The sequence below is a fragment of the Mastacembelus armatus genome, chromosome 18 (assembly GCF_900324485.2).
Source record: "Mastacembelus armatus chromosome 18, fMasArm1.2, whole genome shotgun sequence".
Lineage (NCBI taxonomy): Eukaryota > Metazoa > Chordata > Actinopteri > Synbranchiformes > Mastacembelidae > Mastacembelus > Mastacembelus armatus.
Genome location: NC_046650.1, coordinates 19,295,131 through 19,310,730, shown reverse-complemented (window position 1 = coordinate 19,310,730; position 15,600 = coordinate 19,295,131). Strand labels below are relative to the sequence as shown.

The following is a 15,600-nucleotide window of genomic DNA, read 5'->3' as shown; positions in this document are numbered from 1 at the left end:
ACATCCTCATTGCTGCTGTGAGCTCTTTGCTCTGACGTCATGTTTGTCCTTTGTTGGGACTCCAGCTTTTCCTAAATGTTCACTGCCTGCTCTGTCAAGTGAGTCGGGCTGAGCAGTAGAACAGAAACAGCTGTCGTGTTCAGCGACTGAGACTGATGTTCTGTGTCCGATGTTCCTTTAGTGTGTTTACTGGAAAGGCTCAGGTCCAGCCTTGTGTTGCAGAAACTGTTCTTGTGGCGTGAGGTCCTGGTCCTGATGGACTGGAGCCTCAGCTTGGCCTTATCTTAGCTGCAGTAAACCAGACCGTGATGGAGGATGTGATGATAGATTCGATGTTGGCAGTGTAGAAGTTTACCAGCATCTTTGAAGGGAGGTGAAACTTCTTCACCTGCCACAGGAAGAACATGCTCTTGGTGAGGAGGTTGATGTTCTGCTCCCACTTGAGCTCCTGGGTGATGGTGGTGCCCAAGAAATGGAAGGACCTGACAGACGTCGCCGGAGTGTCACAGAGGATGACAGGGTGGAGGGCTGGGTCCTTCCTGAAATCAACTATCATCTCCACTGTCTTGAGAGAGTTGAGTTGAGCTCCAGGTTGTTGGTGCTGCACCATGACACCAGATGGTCCATCTCGCTCCTGTAGGCCGACTCGTGCCAATCAGAGACGAGGTATGAAGGAGCTTGATTATGAAGGGATTTGTATGTGAGAAGAAGGATTTTAAATTCTATTCTATATTTTACAGGGAGCCAATGAAGAGAAGCCAATATAGGAGAAATATGATCTCTCTTGCTAGTTCCTGTCAGGAGTCTGGCTGCAGCATTCTGGATTAATTGGAGGCTTTTTATGGAGATATTGGGACATCCAGATAGTAATGAGTTACAGTAATCTAGCCTTGAGGAAACAAATGCATGGACTAGTTTTTCTGCATCATTTTGAGACAGGATGTTCCTAATTTTGGAAATGTTGCGCAGGTGAAAGAATGCAGTTCTAGAAATTTGTTTTATGTGTGAGTTAAAGGACATGTCCTGGTCAGACTGAAGCGTTTTGCTTATTATCAAAACATCATCAACTCAGAATCAGCCAATATACTGCACATAAATTTAAGATGATACATTCCATTCTCTCATTAATCAGTTATCCTTCACACGTCTGGAATAATAAAATATTTAACTTTTTTAAAAAAACGTTGCCTGGGAAGTAATTAACTTGCAATGATCATTAAGCTCATTCCAGTTTTACTCATTTGTCCTGCTTTTCCATACTTAAACATAAATAATGTCCATCTCTCCGTTTCAAAAAGGTTTGATGCTCAGAGGAAGACTCTTGTTTACAAGACGAAATAGATTCTCCAAAGTTTTTAAATACACAATGTCAATGAATTTTAAGAAGTTGGATTTTTATAAAAACTTGATTGGTAAATGCACAAAATCCAACTTTATTATTTTTACTGCCCTACTTTGTAGGTTAAATATTGGGTATTGATTTGTTTTACATGCATTTGCCCAAATGTCAGCACAATGTTACCAATAAGGAAACACAAGTGACGAATATAAAACATGCAGACGTTTCTCGTTTAGTGAATTCCTAGTTTGATAAAGTATACCAACAGATTTTGATACCTCATGCTTGATGTGTTCTATCTATGTTTCCAACAAAACTCATGATCTATAATCTATAATCGTTCCTAAGAACCTTGTCTCAATCACATTCGATTTCTATTCCACTGGATTTGCCCTGCTGGCTCCAAAAACTGAAACTCATTCATTTCAAACAATGCAAAGACAAATATTAACCTGACCACCAACACAAAGACCCTTGTCATAGCTGAGACATTGTTCTATTGAATTCATCAATGTATGATCCTGGAGTTCTATAAATACAACTAATCAATATTCGATAGTTCTTACCTTATTTCAATAGTGACACATTCCATTAAATCGTCAATAACCATAGTCACCAGTTAGAAACGTGACCAGGCAGGTGATGAGCCGCAGGCTTCTGCTCAGCAGGGTGTTTCCATCAGACAGCTAATAGGCTCACCGCTAACAGGGCTGTTTGTCTCTATGTGGCCCTGTGATGGACTGGGGACCTGTCCAGGGTGGACCCCTGCCCAAAGAGAGCTGGGATAGGCTCCAGCAGATCCCTGGGACCCTGGTTAGGACTAAGGGGGTCTAGATGATGGATGGATGGTTTATCTCAGATACTTACAGTAGGTGGAACAGTGTAAAATTTAATACCAACACATTTAACGATGTTACTGCTGTTATTTTTATCACTTGTGGTTTTTACGTACCTTGGACTACAACTGTTCATAGCCTGTATTTCTATTTGGTTATTGTTGTATTTTTATTTCCTCTGTCCTTATACTGCCTTTTATTTATTTGGCATTAACAGCAAAGAAAGAATTTCATTGTAAACATGTTTTCCTGCTGTGGATATGACAATAAACACAAAATGTGAAGGTTCTATCATCATCTAGTGTCTGTGAGGTGTCACCTTCTTCAGCCTAGAAGAACAGGAAGTGATGAGGAAACTGTAGCAGCTCATATTTATTTAGAAACTGTGTGTAGTTCACCTCGTTAGTGTGTGAGACAACAACACTATCGTGTAAACAGGTTAACATGACGTTACCTTGTGAGCTCTGGTTCACAGCTGGATGTTTTCTGTCCAGATGTTGAACATTGACGAAGTGTTATTGTGGTTCTCCAGTTCTACTTTACAGCACATTTCACCATGTTCTCATCTTTTTTAGGTTTTTTGGGTAATCGAATTAATCGATTTCGGTGCAGCCCTAACACATCGGTGTTTTTGATGCTAACACATTAGCAATGTGACCTTACTGTGAAAGTGAGGCAGGACATAACGTTTATAATCTGTGTCAGAGCAGACAGTCCACAGAGGGACAGGAAGTAGGTGGAGGAGCACCTCATGTTGAACAGAATGAGGTTCAGACATTCTCATCAAAATCAAATGGGTCCAATGTCAGGAAGAGCGGACTCATGTTGTTATGGAGAGTTGGGGCTCTCAGCAGGAAAGAGCTGCATTACAGAGGTTTAGTTTAGAGAAGACAGGACTGGGCCCCAGTAATCAGATTATTGATCAGGCAAATCAAAAGCAAGAGAAGTGGCTCTGATGTGGGAAAACACAGAGAACGTGGAAAAGTCTGAACAAAGAACCGTCAGGATGAGTTTGGACCCGGTTCAGTTGGCTGCACATTTTTTCAGCTCATGTGGGTTTTTATGTGGATCCAGTCCAACTTGAATATCCTGAGGAAGATTTCCTCCTGGAACAGAACAGACAGCAGCACTGATGAGGCTGAAGGATCCTGCTCTGTATTGATCTGATCCCTGTATTGATCAGGCAGCAGCAGAAACTGAAGTTTGGGCCTAAAAGCTCAGTGTCATGTTCACCATGTCAGAGAGGATCCAGCAGATGGTGCTGTTGTCTGACATGATGTGTTCAGCTCCACGATCAATGATCATATTCTGATCATTGATTAAAGACTAATGTGCCGATTATTGATCACAAACCTTAAGTCCAAACCACTTTTAGGACAAAGCTCTTCATGGGATTTCTATTGACGCATCTTCATGGAAAGTCTGTCAGAACCAGGTCCAACCCGTTCCAACCCGTTCCAAAGCTCCTGTCAGTGGACTGATCAGGCTGTAATGTGCTGTGTGTCCAGCAGAGGGCAGTGTAACATCACTGACTGCACTGGATTCATTCATGTCCCAATGGTTCCTTCACTTGCTTCCTTCTCTCATTCCTGTTGGACTTTACTGGACCCCCTGTGTCCTTCCTCCCTGTGTCCTTCTTCGTCGTGTCCTTCCTCCCTGTGTCCTTCTTCGTCGTGTCCTTCCTCCCTGTGTCCTCCCTCCCTATGTCCTTCTTCCTGTGTCCTCCCTCCCTGTGTCCTTCTTCCTTGTGTCCTCCCTCCGTGTGTCCTCCCTCCTCTCTCAGGTTGTATGAAGGTGAAACAGAAACTTGTTGGACACAAGCTGATTCTTCACAACAACATCTGCTGCAGCTGTTTCTCTTTGATCTGATGAAGCATGAAATCTTCAACAGTCAAACCAGTCAGTAGACCCGACCCCAGATTAGACACACAGACCAGTTTCACACAGACCCTGTACAGAGTCCACACTCACAGGATAGGAATCAGTTCTAGGACCACATGTGCAAGAGGCCCAGATATGATCTGAGAACATCTGGTTTGGTGTGTTCACACTGTGGAAACATCAGGACTGAGATGTGGACGCAGCGTCTCACTGATTGAAGAATAAATACATGGAGACGTGTTTACCTTTAGTCAGAACACACACACAAACAGGAAGTGGTATAATGGACAATAATTGTCAGAGTCATTATCTGAACTCTGAACCACGAACCTGAAACCATCCAACTGACTGTGTGTGTGTCTATGAGAGATAGACAGGAAGTACTGTGTCAGAATAAAAGCCCACTTCTTTGCAGTGTTTGTGGCCTTAAGTCGACCAGTATCTTCTTTACAGTTTGTCTTGATGAGGATTTTGATATGAAGCTGTTTATTTTTTGATTAATTCAAACATTTATTAACATGGTCACTTTAGATTCTGCTAAATTATGGATGTTATACTTCTGTGTGGTCAGTTGTTTACATGAAAAACAACCAGAACTAACCCTCCAACACACACACACACACACACACACACACACACATATACTAATCAAACACAATCAACCACACCCTCAGCATCTCTGTGTATGTGTTAGCTGCAGTCTTGGTCAACAGTTTAAAATAAAATTAGTCCAAACACACACACACAGACACACACACACACACACACAGACACACACACACACACACACACACAATGTGTTCTCATTCAGCCCTGAAACAAAAACACGAAGGTTTAAAACACAACAAACTAATTCTCACGTCTCCAAACTATGTGGATCAGACTAATTCCTGGATGTTTCAGTGTCCTCTCAGTCTCCTCGGACCGAACAGAGAAAACATCTGGAAAGGTTCCAGGTGTGTCAGAGAGGGACGGGGTTAACCTCCAATCAAGATGCCGATCTGGTTTGTTTAATGGAAACACAGGTCGTCCTTCGCACCATCAGACCTTCGACTTTACCTCCTTCTCCGTCTCAGTCTTCCTGTAACTCGGCCCAGATGTTGGACCACATGTAAACATGTAAGAGCTGCAGCCGCCATGTTGGTGGTTCTTCATACAGCTGTACGCAGTGACCAGCATCCAAACGTTACTGCAGTAAAGACACACACCTGAAGCTAAGCTCCTCCTCCTTAAAGCTGTGAGGTGTGTGTGTGTTTTCTGCAGATTCCTTCATTAGAAACACGTGAATTGATTTTATCTGAACACAAAAACGCACATTGCTGTGAAGTTTCCAGGTCAACTGTTACGTCACATGATCACCATCGTCTGTGCTGCTGAATCAGAATCAGTCAACACTTTGTGAACTGGTTGATGGAACATCTGCATTCTGGAAGGCATCATGGGAAACGGAGGAAACCACCTCCTGGAACAGGAGCAGGTCAGGAGGCAATGAAACGACATCACTTCCTGTCCATACAGTGGCTGGAATGTGGAGACTGGGAGGAGCACACAGGAAGAGGAAGGAGAGCCTCCAGCCGCTTCTGCAGGGAGGGTCAAAGGTCACACGAGGGTATCAGGGTCTCACCTTTCAGCCCGTCGCCATGGAGATGACACAGAGAGAGGTGGAAAGGCATCAGCGCCGCAAACATCTGACATATCGTCAACACATAATCCTCCAGGGCCCCCCCCCCCCGAGACCACCAGGAGAGACCGGCAGAGGTTTTCCAGCTCCGGACAGAAAGCTCGTCAGTAATACTTTCCAGAGAGAATCAATTAGACGATGGATGGAAAAACCATGAGGAGGTTCAATAACAGCAAAATTACAGAGCAGATTCCTGAAGGATCAGCCTTCAGTTATTCTATATCTGCCCCCCCACAACCCCACATTCAGAGCTGCTGTCAGTCTCTGGATGTGTTGGACTCAGTAACACACACAGAAAATCACAAGGCTAATGAAACACACCCTGTTTCCTATCTAAACCGAGCAGTCAGCCGTGACCTTTGACCCACTGTCCACTTAGCGTAGAAAAAAGGACCATTCCACCTGCTCGTCATCAGTGAGTGTAAATGATCGGACCTTGACTCCACTCAGCTTCACTCAGCTTCACTCAGCTCCACTCAGCTCCACTCAGCTTCACTCAGCTCCACTCAGCTTCACTCAGCTCCACTCAGCTCCACTCAGCTCCACTCAGCTTCACTCAGCTCCACTCAGCTCCACTCAGCTCCACTCAGCTTCACTCAGCTTCACTCAGCTTCACTCAGCTTCACTCAGCTCCACTCAGCTCCACTCAGCTTCACTCAGCTCCACTCAGCTCCACTCAGCTCCACTCAGCTCCACTCAGCTTCACTCAGCTTCACTCAGCTCCACTCAGCTCCACTCAGCTCCACTCAGCTTCACTCAGCTCCACACAGCTTCACTCAGCTTCACTCAGCTCCACTCAGCTCCACTCAGCTCCACTCAGCTTCACTCAGCTCCACTCAGCTCCACTCAGCTCCACTCAGCTCCACTCAGCTTCACTCAGCTCCACACAGCTTCACTCAGCTTCACTCAGCTCCACTCAGCTCCACTCAGCTTCACACAGCTCCACTCAGCTCCACTCAGCTCCACTCAGCTCCACTCAGCTTCACTCAGCTCCACTCAGCTTCACTCAGCTCCACTCAGCTCCACTCAGCTCCACTCAGCTTCACTCAGCTCCACACAGCTCCACTCAGCTCCACTCAGCTCCACTCAGCTTCACTCAGCTTCACTCAGCTCCACACAGCTCCACTCAGCTTCACTCAGCTTCACTCAGCTTCACTCAGCTCCACACAGCTTCACTCAGCTCCACTCAGCTCCACTCAGCTCCACTCAGCTTCACTCAGCTTCACTCAGCTCCACTCAGCTTCACTCAGCTTCACTCAGCTCCACTCAGCTTCACTCAGCTTCACTCAGCTCCACACAGCTCCACTCAGCTCCACTCAGCTTCACTCAGCTCCACTCAGCTTCACTCAGCTTCACTCAGCTCCACACAGCTCCACTCAGCTTCACTCAGCTTCACTCAGCTCCACACAGCTCCACTCAGCTCCACTCAGCTCCACTCAGCTTCACTCAGCTTCACACAGCTTCACTCAGCTCCACACAGCTCCACTCAGCTTCACACAGCTCCACTCAGCTTCACTCAGCTTCACTCAGCTTCACTCAGCTTCACACAGCTCCACTCAGCTCCACTCAGCTCCACTCAGCTTCACTCAGCTCCACACAGCTCCACTCAGCTCCACTCAGCTTCACTCAGCTTCACTCAGCTCCACTCAGCTTCACTCAGCTTCACTCAACTTCACTCAGCTTATGGACGTTGTTCTGCAGGAACAGCACAACGTCAAAGTCTTTCCAGTCTTACTTTTTATTGATCACACTGAGGAACAATTCCATGTTCAACTGGAATCAGTCACTTCTACAGAGATTACTGATCTCAGGCCTGTTGAACATTAACATGGTGAACTTCAGCGATGTCGTCATAATCTTCATTGACACCAATCGCTCCTTCAACATCCCTCATCATCTCCATGGAGACGACCTCTGGTCGCTCCACTAGAAAATTAATTATTAATTTTAAGTCATGCAGGTTTTTATAAATCTGACACATACAGTAAGTAAAGGACTACAGGTACCCAGACCACTGAAACTGGTCCAGGGCCTGTGTGAGATTTCTACCTTTGCTCATGCTGCTGTGGACAGACACCATCAGGAAGGTGCAGATGAAGTATGGAATTATGACCAGCAAATGACAGAAAGGCCTGATGGGAGAAGAGAGGGGTGAGAAGGAGAGGACTGACAGACAGTCAGTCAGTCAGTCAGTCAGACAGTCAGTCAGTCAGTCAGTCAGTCAGTCAGACAGACAGTCAGTCAGTCAGTCAGTCAGTCAGACAGACAGTCAGTAAATGTATCTGTATTATTGTTTCAGTGTTTCTGGTTGTTCTCACCTGCAGAAACAGTCAGTCCAGACAGCAACAGCACAGACACACCTGCAACAGGAGGTCAGAGGTCAGTGAAGGTCAGAGGTCAGTGAAGGACAGAGGTCAGTGAAGGTCAGAGGTCAGTGAAGGTGACACACCTGCAGCAGGTGCAGTGAAGAACATAATATTTAATAGATGCAGGATCCACCAACAGAATTGTTGCTGACAAAGTGAAATTCATGTTTCTGGACATGAGAATATTATATACGCACAAATATTATATTATATATACATATTATATTCATTATATATTATATACACAAATATTATATTATATATACATATTATATTCATTATATATTATATACACACAAATATTATATTATATATACATATTATATTCATTATATATTATATACACACAAATATTATATTATTATATACACACAATATTATATTATATATACATATTATATTCATTATATATTATATACACACAAATATTATATTATATATACATATTATATTCATTATATATTATATACACACAAATATTATATTATATATACATATTATATTCATTATATATTGTATACACACAAATATTATATTATATATACATATTATATTCATTATATATTATATACACACAAATATATTATATATACATATTATATTTATTATATATTATATACGCAGATACATACAGAATATTCAGCCATGTTTTTCATCAGACATTAACAGATTTAACTTTCAGGTCTTATTTTCTGATTATTAAGGGAAAGAGGTGAATTTAGAAAGTTGTACCCAGACAAAGTGACTTGTACTCACCGAGCAGCACAGACACTGGAGGCAACTTCATGTCGTCTGAATGACTGTTCACTTCCCTGTTCTCAGCTTTTATGTGACTGACATCAGCACTGACTGAACCACAGACCTGTGGTTATAGATGTGCTGTGGGGACAGGCTCAGTCCACAATCTACATTAACCACTGTGGGTACTTTTCTCCTTTAGGCTACTCTACTGCAGTACTTCAATCTGACATGGTATTACCATCACTGTACTACACAGTCAGTATTACTGTCTGTACTAGTACACACACTAGTTCAGACTGACAGGGTGTGAAAGTATTTATCTTTAGTGTGCATGATGTGTTATCACACTACACACACCAGACACACCAACACACTAACACATACAGACATACACACACTAACACACACTAACACACCAACACAAACAAATTAACATATACAGACATGTTACACACACTAAAATACACTAACACACACCAACACACTAACACACACATCCAACACACTAACAGGCACCAACACAAACAGACACACACCAACACATTAACACACTAACACACACACACACACAGACACGTTGTTTCTGTGAGTCTAGCTCAGACAATCGTCCACAGACAGAAAACAAAGAATAAAATAAGTCCGGTGGACCTGTGGACCGATTGTTTCTGTTTCTACAGAGAAGAGAGAAGGAAATACAGACTATTACCCACACTGCACTGCTGCATCACCTGATGCCCACCTGACAGAGGTGTGGGTTTAAAGTCACGCTCAGGTGTAAAACCTTATAGGGACAGAGAGGAGGAGGTTGAAGACATGAACAAACAGACAGTGAATGCATCATTGGAGATCATTTGACGTCCTCACAAAGACAGAAAGACAAAGGTGTGTGTGTGTGTGTGAGGTCACCCTCAGGTCAGTCTGTCAGCTGACGGATCACCTGCTGATGGACAGGTACGATTGTTACCATGGCGACAGCTTTCTGGTCTCTTCTTTCACACAGTCTGTTTGTGGTGGAGGAGAATCCAGGAGCTACTGATCAGGCATTGTGGGTCACTAAACCACCACAGAGTCCCCGTGCCCCTGGAGAGGAACAAGATCTCTGTGGTGGTTTAGGGGTCCAAGACGAGATACTGTGGGTCTTTGAGAAGAAGGCAGTAGTCCTTGAGAACATTTCAGTCTCCAGGCTCCGGGATTTATAGTCCTTGGAAATTTCCAGGGTTTGTTAAGGATGTCTTAGAGGCCCTGCAGAAGAAGAGGAGGGTCCAGGAGTATTCTGGAAAAGGCTTGAAACGCATCCCTGTGGAGCTCTAATGGGTCGGGTCAGAATAAGTCCACGTCTTTAGAGCTGCTGGAAACTGTTTGTGCTGCTCCAACATGGACGCCAAGGCCCTCAGATCAGATTACACCAGAGAAAACATGTGTGTGTGTGTGTGTGTGTGTGTGAGTGTGTGTGTGTGCGCGTGAGTGTGTGTGTGTGTGTGTGTGTGAGTGTGTGTGTGTGTGTGTAGCCCTGTTAGTCTACCACAATATTATTTTACCAATTACCAAAAAACACACACTTGGAATTTTCACTTCCTTCTCTGAGCTGCTCTTCATACAATTACTGGTACTACATGCAGTAGTAGTACAGTGGTACAGTACTGCGGTAGTGCAGTTTTACAGTAGTACAGTGGTACAGTACTGCAGTAGGTGTACTCTGTTTCTTCCTGAGAATATTTGAGTCAGTCAGGATTCAAGTGGAAAAGGTTCTTTATGCATCAGGAAGCTGAACTGATTCAGGTCTAGGTGTTGACTTCAGAGGTTTCACAGGATCCAAAGAAGCTTGTCAGAGCCCTTAAAGGACTTCAGAGGTTCCTGACAAGTGTCAGACATGGTCTAAAAGTTCCAGTTCATTCAGAAAGATTCTTAAGTGAACAGCAGCACCTATAGGTTGTTAAATAGGTTCTGTGGTGTTTCAGATGTTCTCCAGTACGATGTCAAAGGTTCTGCTGTGGTTCTAGGAGTCTGAGAGGTTGTGAAGAGGAAACAGGCGTCATGCAGGAGCTGCCAGATGTGTATGAGGAGGTTCCAGGAGACGTCAAGGGTTACGAAGTCCTGAAGGAGGCCCAGTGCGTCTTAGCTTGGTTCCAGGGCTCCAGGTTTCCAGGGAGCTGTGGAATGTTGGAGGTCAGAAGGTCAGGATGGAAAAACTGGAAGAATTAACAAGAATGACTGTGACACACACACACACACACACACACACCACATATATGTCAAAGGACAAACACACACCAGTGGTAAAAAGTAACTCAAGTACAACTCTGAGGTATTAGTGCTTTACCTGAGTATTTCCATGTAGTACTACTTCATCCTTGGACTTCACTACATGTCAGATCCAAACCTTGGACTTTTTCCTGCTCTACATTTATCTGATAACTTTAGTTCCTTTTCAGGATCAGATGGATCCAACAAAATACAGACTGATCATCAAACTTTATTGATCCCTGGGGGGAAACTCCCAAGATACCCAGCAGTATATAAAGTACTTCAAATTAGAAGTATATAAGGTAGTTAATGTCAGCTACCCAGCAGTATGGAAAGTACTTCAAATTAGAAGTATATAAGGTAGTTAATGTCAGCTACCCAGCGGTATATAAAGTACTTGAAATTAGAAGTATGTAAGGTAGTTAACGTCAGCTACCCAGCGGTATATAAAGTACTTCAAATTAGAAGTATATAAGGTAGTTAATGTCAGCTACCCAGCGGTATATAAAGTACTTCAAATTAGAAGTATATAAGGTAGTTAATGTCAGCTACCCAGCGGTATATAAAGTACTTGAAATTAGAAGTATATAAGGTAGTTAATGTCAGCTACCCAGCAGTATGGAAAGTACTTCAAATTAGAAGTATATAAGGTAGTTAACGTCAGCTACCCAGCGGTATATAAAGTACTTCAAATTAGAAGTATATAAGGTAGTTAATGTCAGCTACCCAGCGGTATATAAAGTACTTCAAATTAGAAGTATATAAGGTAGTTAATGTCAGCTACCCAGCGGTATATAAAGTACTTGAAATTAGAAGTATATAAGGTAGTTAATGTCAGCTACCCAGCAGTATGGAAAGTACTTCAAATTAGAAGTATATAAGGTAGTTAACGTCAGCTACCCAGCAGTATATAAAGTACTTCAAATTAGAAGTATATAAGGTAGTTAACGTCAGCTACCCAGCAGTATGGAAAGTACTTCAAATTAGAAGTATATAAGGTAGTTAACGTCAGCTACCCAGCAGTATATAAAGTACTTCAAATTAGAAGTATATAAGGTAGTTAACGTCAGCTACCCAGCAGTATATAAAGTACTTCAAATTAGAAGTATATAAGGTAGTTAATGTCAGCTACCCAGCAGTATGGAAAGTACTTCAAATTAGAAGTATATAAGGTAGTTAATGTCAGCTACCCAGCAGTATATAAAGTACTTCAAATTAGAAGTATATAAGGTAGTTAACATCAGCTACCCAGCAGTATATAAAGTACTTCAAATTAGAAGTATATAAGGTAGTTAATGTCAGCTACCCAGCAGTATGGAAAGTACTTCAAATTAGAAGTATATAAGGTAGTTAACATCAGCTACCCAGCGGTATATAAAGTACTTCAAATTAGAAGTATATAAGGTAGTTAACGTCAGCTACCCAGCAGTATATAAAGTACTTCAAATTAGAAGTATATAAGGTAGTTAACGTCAGCTACCCAGCAGTATATAAAGTACTTCAAATTAGAAGTATATAAGGTAGTTAACATCAGCTACCCAGCAGTATATAAAGTACTTCAAATTAGAAGTATATAAGGTAGTTAACGTCAGCTACCCAGCGGTATATAAAGTACTTCAAATTAGAAGTATATAAGGTAGTTAACGTCAGCCACCCAGCGGTATATAAAGTACTTCAAATTAGAAGTATATGAGGTAGTTAACGTCAGCTACCCAGCGGTATATAAAGTACTTCAAATTAGAAGTATATGAGGTAGTTAACGTCAGCTACCCAGCGGTATATAAAGTACTTCAAATAAGAAGTATATAAGGTAGTTAACGTCAGCTACCCAGCGGTATATAAAGTACTTCAAATTAGAAGTATATAAGGTAGTTAACGTCAGCTACCCAGCGGTATATAAAGTACTTCAAATAAGAAGTATATAAGGTAGTTAACATCAGCTACCCAGCGGTATATAAAGTACTTCAAATTAGAAGTATATAAGGTAGTTAACGTCAGCTACCCAGCGGTATATAAAGTACTTCAAATTAGAAGTACATAAGGTAGTTAACGTCAGCTACCCAGAGGTATATAAAGTACTTCAAATTAGAAGTATATAAGGTAGTTAACACCAGCTACCCAGCGGTATATAAAGTACTTCAAATTAGAAGTATATGAGGTATTTAACGTCAGCTACCCAGCGGTATATAAAGTACTTCAAATTAGAAGTATATGAGGTAGTTAACGTCAGATACCCAGCGGTATATAAAGTACTTCAAAATAGAAGTATATGAGGTAGTTAACGTCAGCTACCCAGCGGTATATAAAGTACTTCAAATTAGAAGTATATAAGGTAGTTAACGTCAGCTACCCAGCGGTATATAAAGTACTTCAAATTAGAAGTATATGAGGTATTTAACGTCAGCTACCCAGCGGTATATAAAGTACTTCAAATTAGAAGTATATGAGGTAGTTAACGTCAGATACCCAGCGGTATATAAAGTACTTCAAAATAGAAGTATATGAGGTAGTTAATGTCAGCTACCCAGCAGTATGGAAAGTACTTCAAATTAGAAGTATATAAGGTAGTTAATGTCAGCTACCCAGCGGTATATAAAGTACTTGAAATTAGAAGTATGTAAGGTAGTTAACGTCAGCTACCCAGCGGTATATAAAGTACTTCAAATTAGAAGTATATAAGGTAGTTAATGTCAGCTACCCAGCGGTATATAAAGTACTTCAAATTAGAAGTATATAAGGTAGTTAATGTCAGCTACCCAGCGGTATATAAAGTACTTGAAATTAGAAGTATATAAGGTAGTTAATGTCAGCTACCCAGCAGTATGGAAAGTACTTCAAATTAGAAGTATATAAGGTAGTTAACATCAGCTACCCAGCGGTATATAAAGTACTTCAAATTAGAAGTATATAAGGTAGTTAACGTCAGCTACCCAGCAGTATATAAAGTACTTCAAATTAGAAGTATATAAGGTAGTTAACGTCAGCTACCCAGCAGTATATAAAGTACTTCAAATTAGAAGTATATAAGGTAGTTAACATCAGCTACCCAGCAGTATATAAAGTACTTCAAATTAGAAGTATATAAGGTAGTTAACGTCAGCTACCCAGCGGTATATAAAGTACTTCAAATTAGAAGTATATAAGGTAGTTAACGTCAGCCACCCAGCGGTATATAAAGTACTTCAAATTAGAAGTATATGAGGTAGTTAACGTCAGCTACCCAGCGGTATATAAAGTACTTCAAATTAGAAGTATATGAGGTAGTTAACGTCAGCTACCCAGCGGTATATAAAGTACTTCAAATAAGAAGTATATAAGGTAGTTAACGTCAGCTACCCAGCGGTATATAAAGTACTTCAAATTAGAAGTATATAAGGTAGTTAACGTCAGCTACCCAGCGGTATATAAAGTACTTCAAATAAGAAGTATATAAGGTAGTTAACATCAGCTACCCAGCGGTATATAAAGTACTTCAAATTAGAAGTATATAAGGTAGTTAACGTCAGCTACCCAGCGGTATATAAAGTACTTCAAATTAGAAGTACATAAGGTAGTTAACGTCAGCTACCCAGAGGTATATAAAGTACTTCAAATTAGAAGTATATAAGGTAGTTAACACCAGCTACCCAGCGGTATATAAAGTACTTCAAATTAGAAGTATATGAGGTATTTAACGTCAGCTACCCAGCGGTATATAAAGTACTTCAAATTAGAAGTATATGAGGTAGTTAACGTCAGATACCCAGCGGTATATAAAGTACTTCAAAATAGAAGTATATGAGGTAGTTAACGTCAGCTACCCAGCGGTATATAAAGTACTTCAAATTAGAAGTATATAAGGTAGTTAACGTCAGCTACCCAGCGGTATATAAAGTACTTCAAATTAGAAGTATATGAGGTATTTAACGTCAGCTACCCAGCGGTATATAAAGTACTTCAAATTAGAAGTATATGAGGTAGTTAACGTCAGATACCCAGCGGTATATAAAGTACTTCAAAATAGAAGTATATGAGGTAGTTAACGTCAGCTACCCAGCGGTATATAAAGTACTTCAAATTAGAAGTATATAAGGTAGTTAACGTCAGCTACCCAGCGGTATATAAAGTACTTCAAATTAGAAGTATATAAGGTAGTTAACACCAGCTACCCAGCGGTATATAAAGTACTTCAAATTAGAAGTATATGAGGTATTTAACGTCAGCTACCCAGCGGTATATAAAGTACTTCAAATTAGAAGTATATGAGGTAGTTAACGTCAGATACCCAGCGGTATATAAAGTACTTCAAAATAGAAGTATATGAGGTAGTTAACGTCAGCTACCCAGCGGTATATAAAGTACTTCAAATTAGAAGTATATAAGGTAGTTAACGTCAGCTACCCAGCGGTATATAAAGTACTTCAAATTAGAAGTATATGAGGTATTTAACGTCAGCTACCCAGCGGTATATAAAGTACTTCAAATTAGAAGTATATGAGGTAGTTAACGTCAGATACCCAGCGGTATATAAAG

At 41.3% G+C, this 15,600-nt stretch overlaps 1 long non-coding RNA gene across 1 annotated transcript; it reads right to left on the bottom strand.

Moving 5' to 3' along the window:
* Positions 1-7,579: 7,579 nt before the first annotated feature.
* LOC113142054 (uncharacterized) lies at positions 7,580-8,084 on the bottom strand. Its single transcript, XR_003296905.1, has 3 exons — positions 8,056-8,084; positions 7,787-7,869; positions 7,580-7,663 (listed from the first exon to the last, which is right to left on the bottom strand). It is a non-coding gene; the product is annotated as an uncharacterized LOC113142054 (long non-coding RNA).
* Between the last annotated feature and the right edge of the window lie 7,516 nt (positions 8,085-15,600).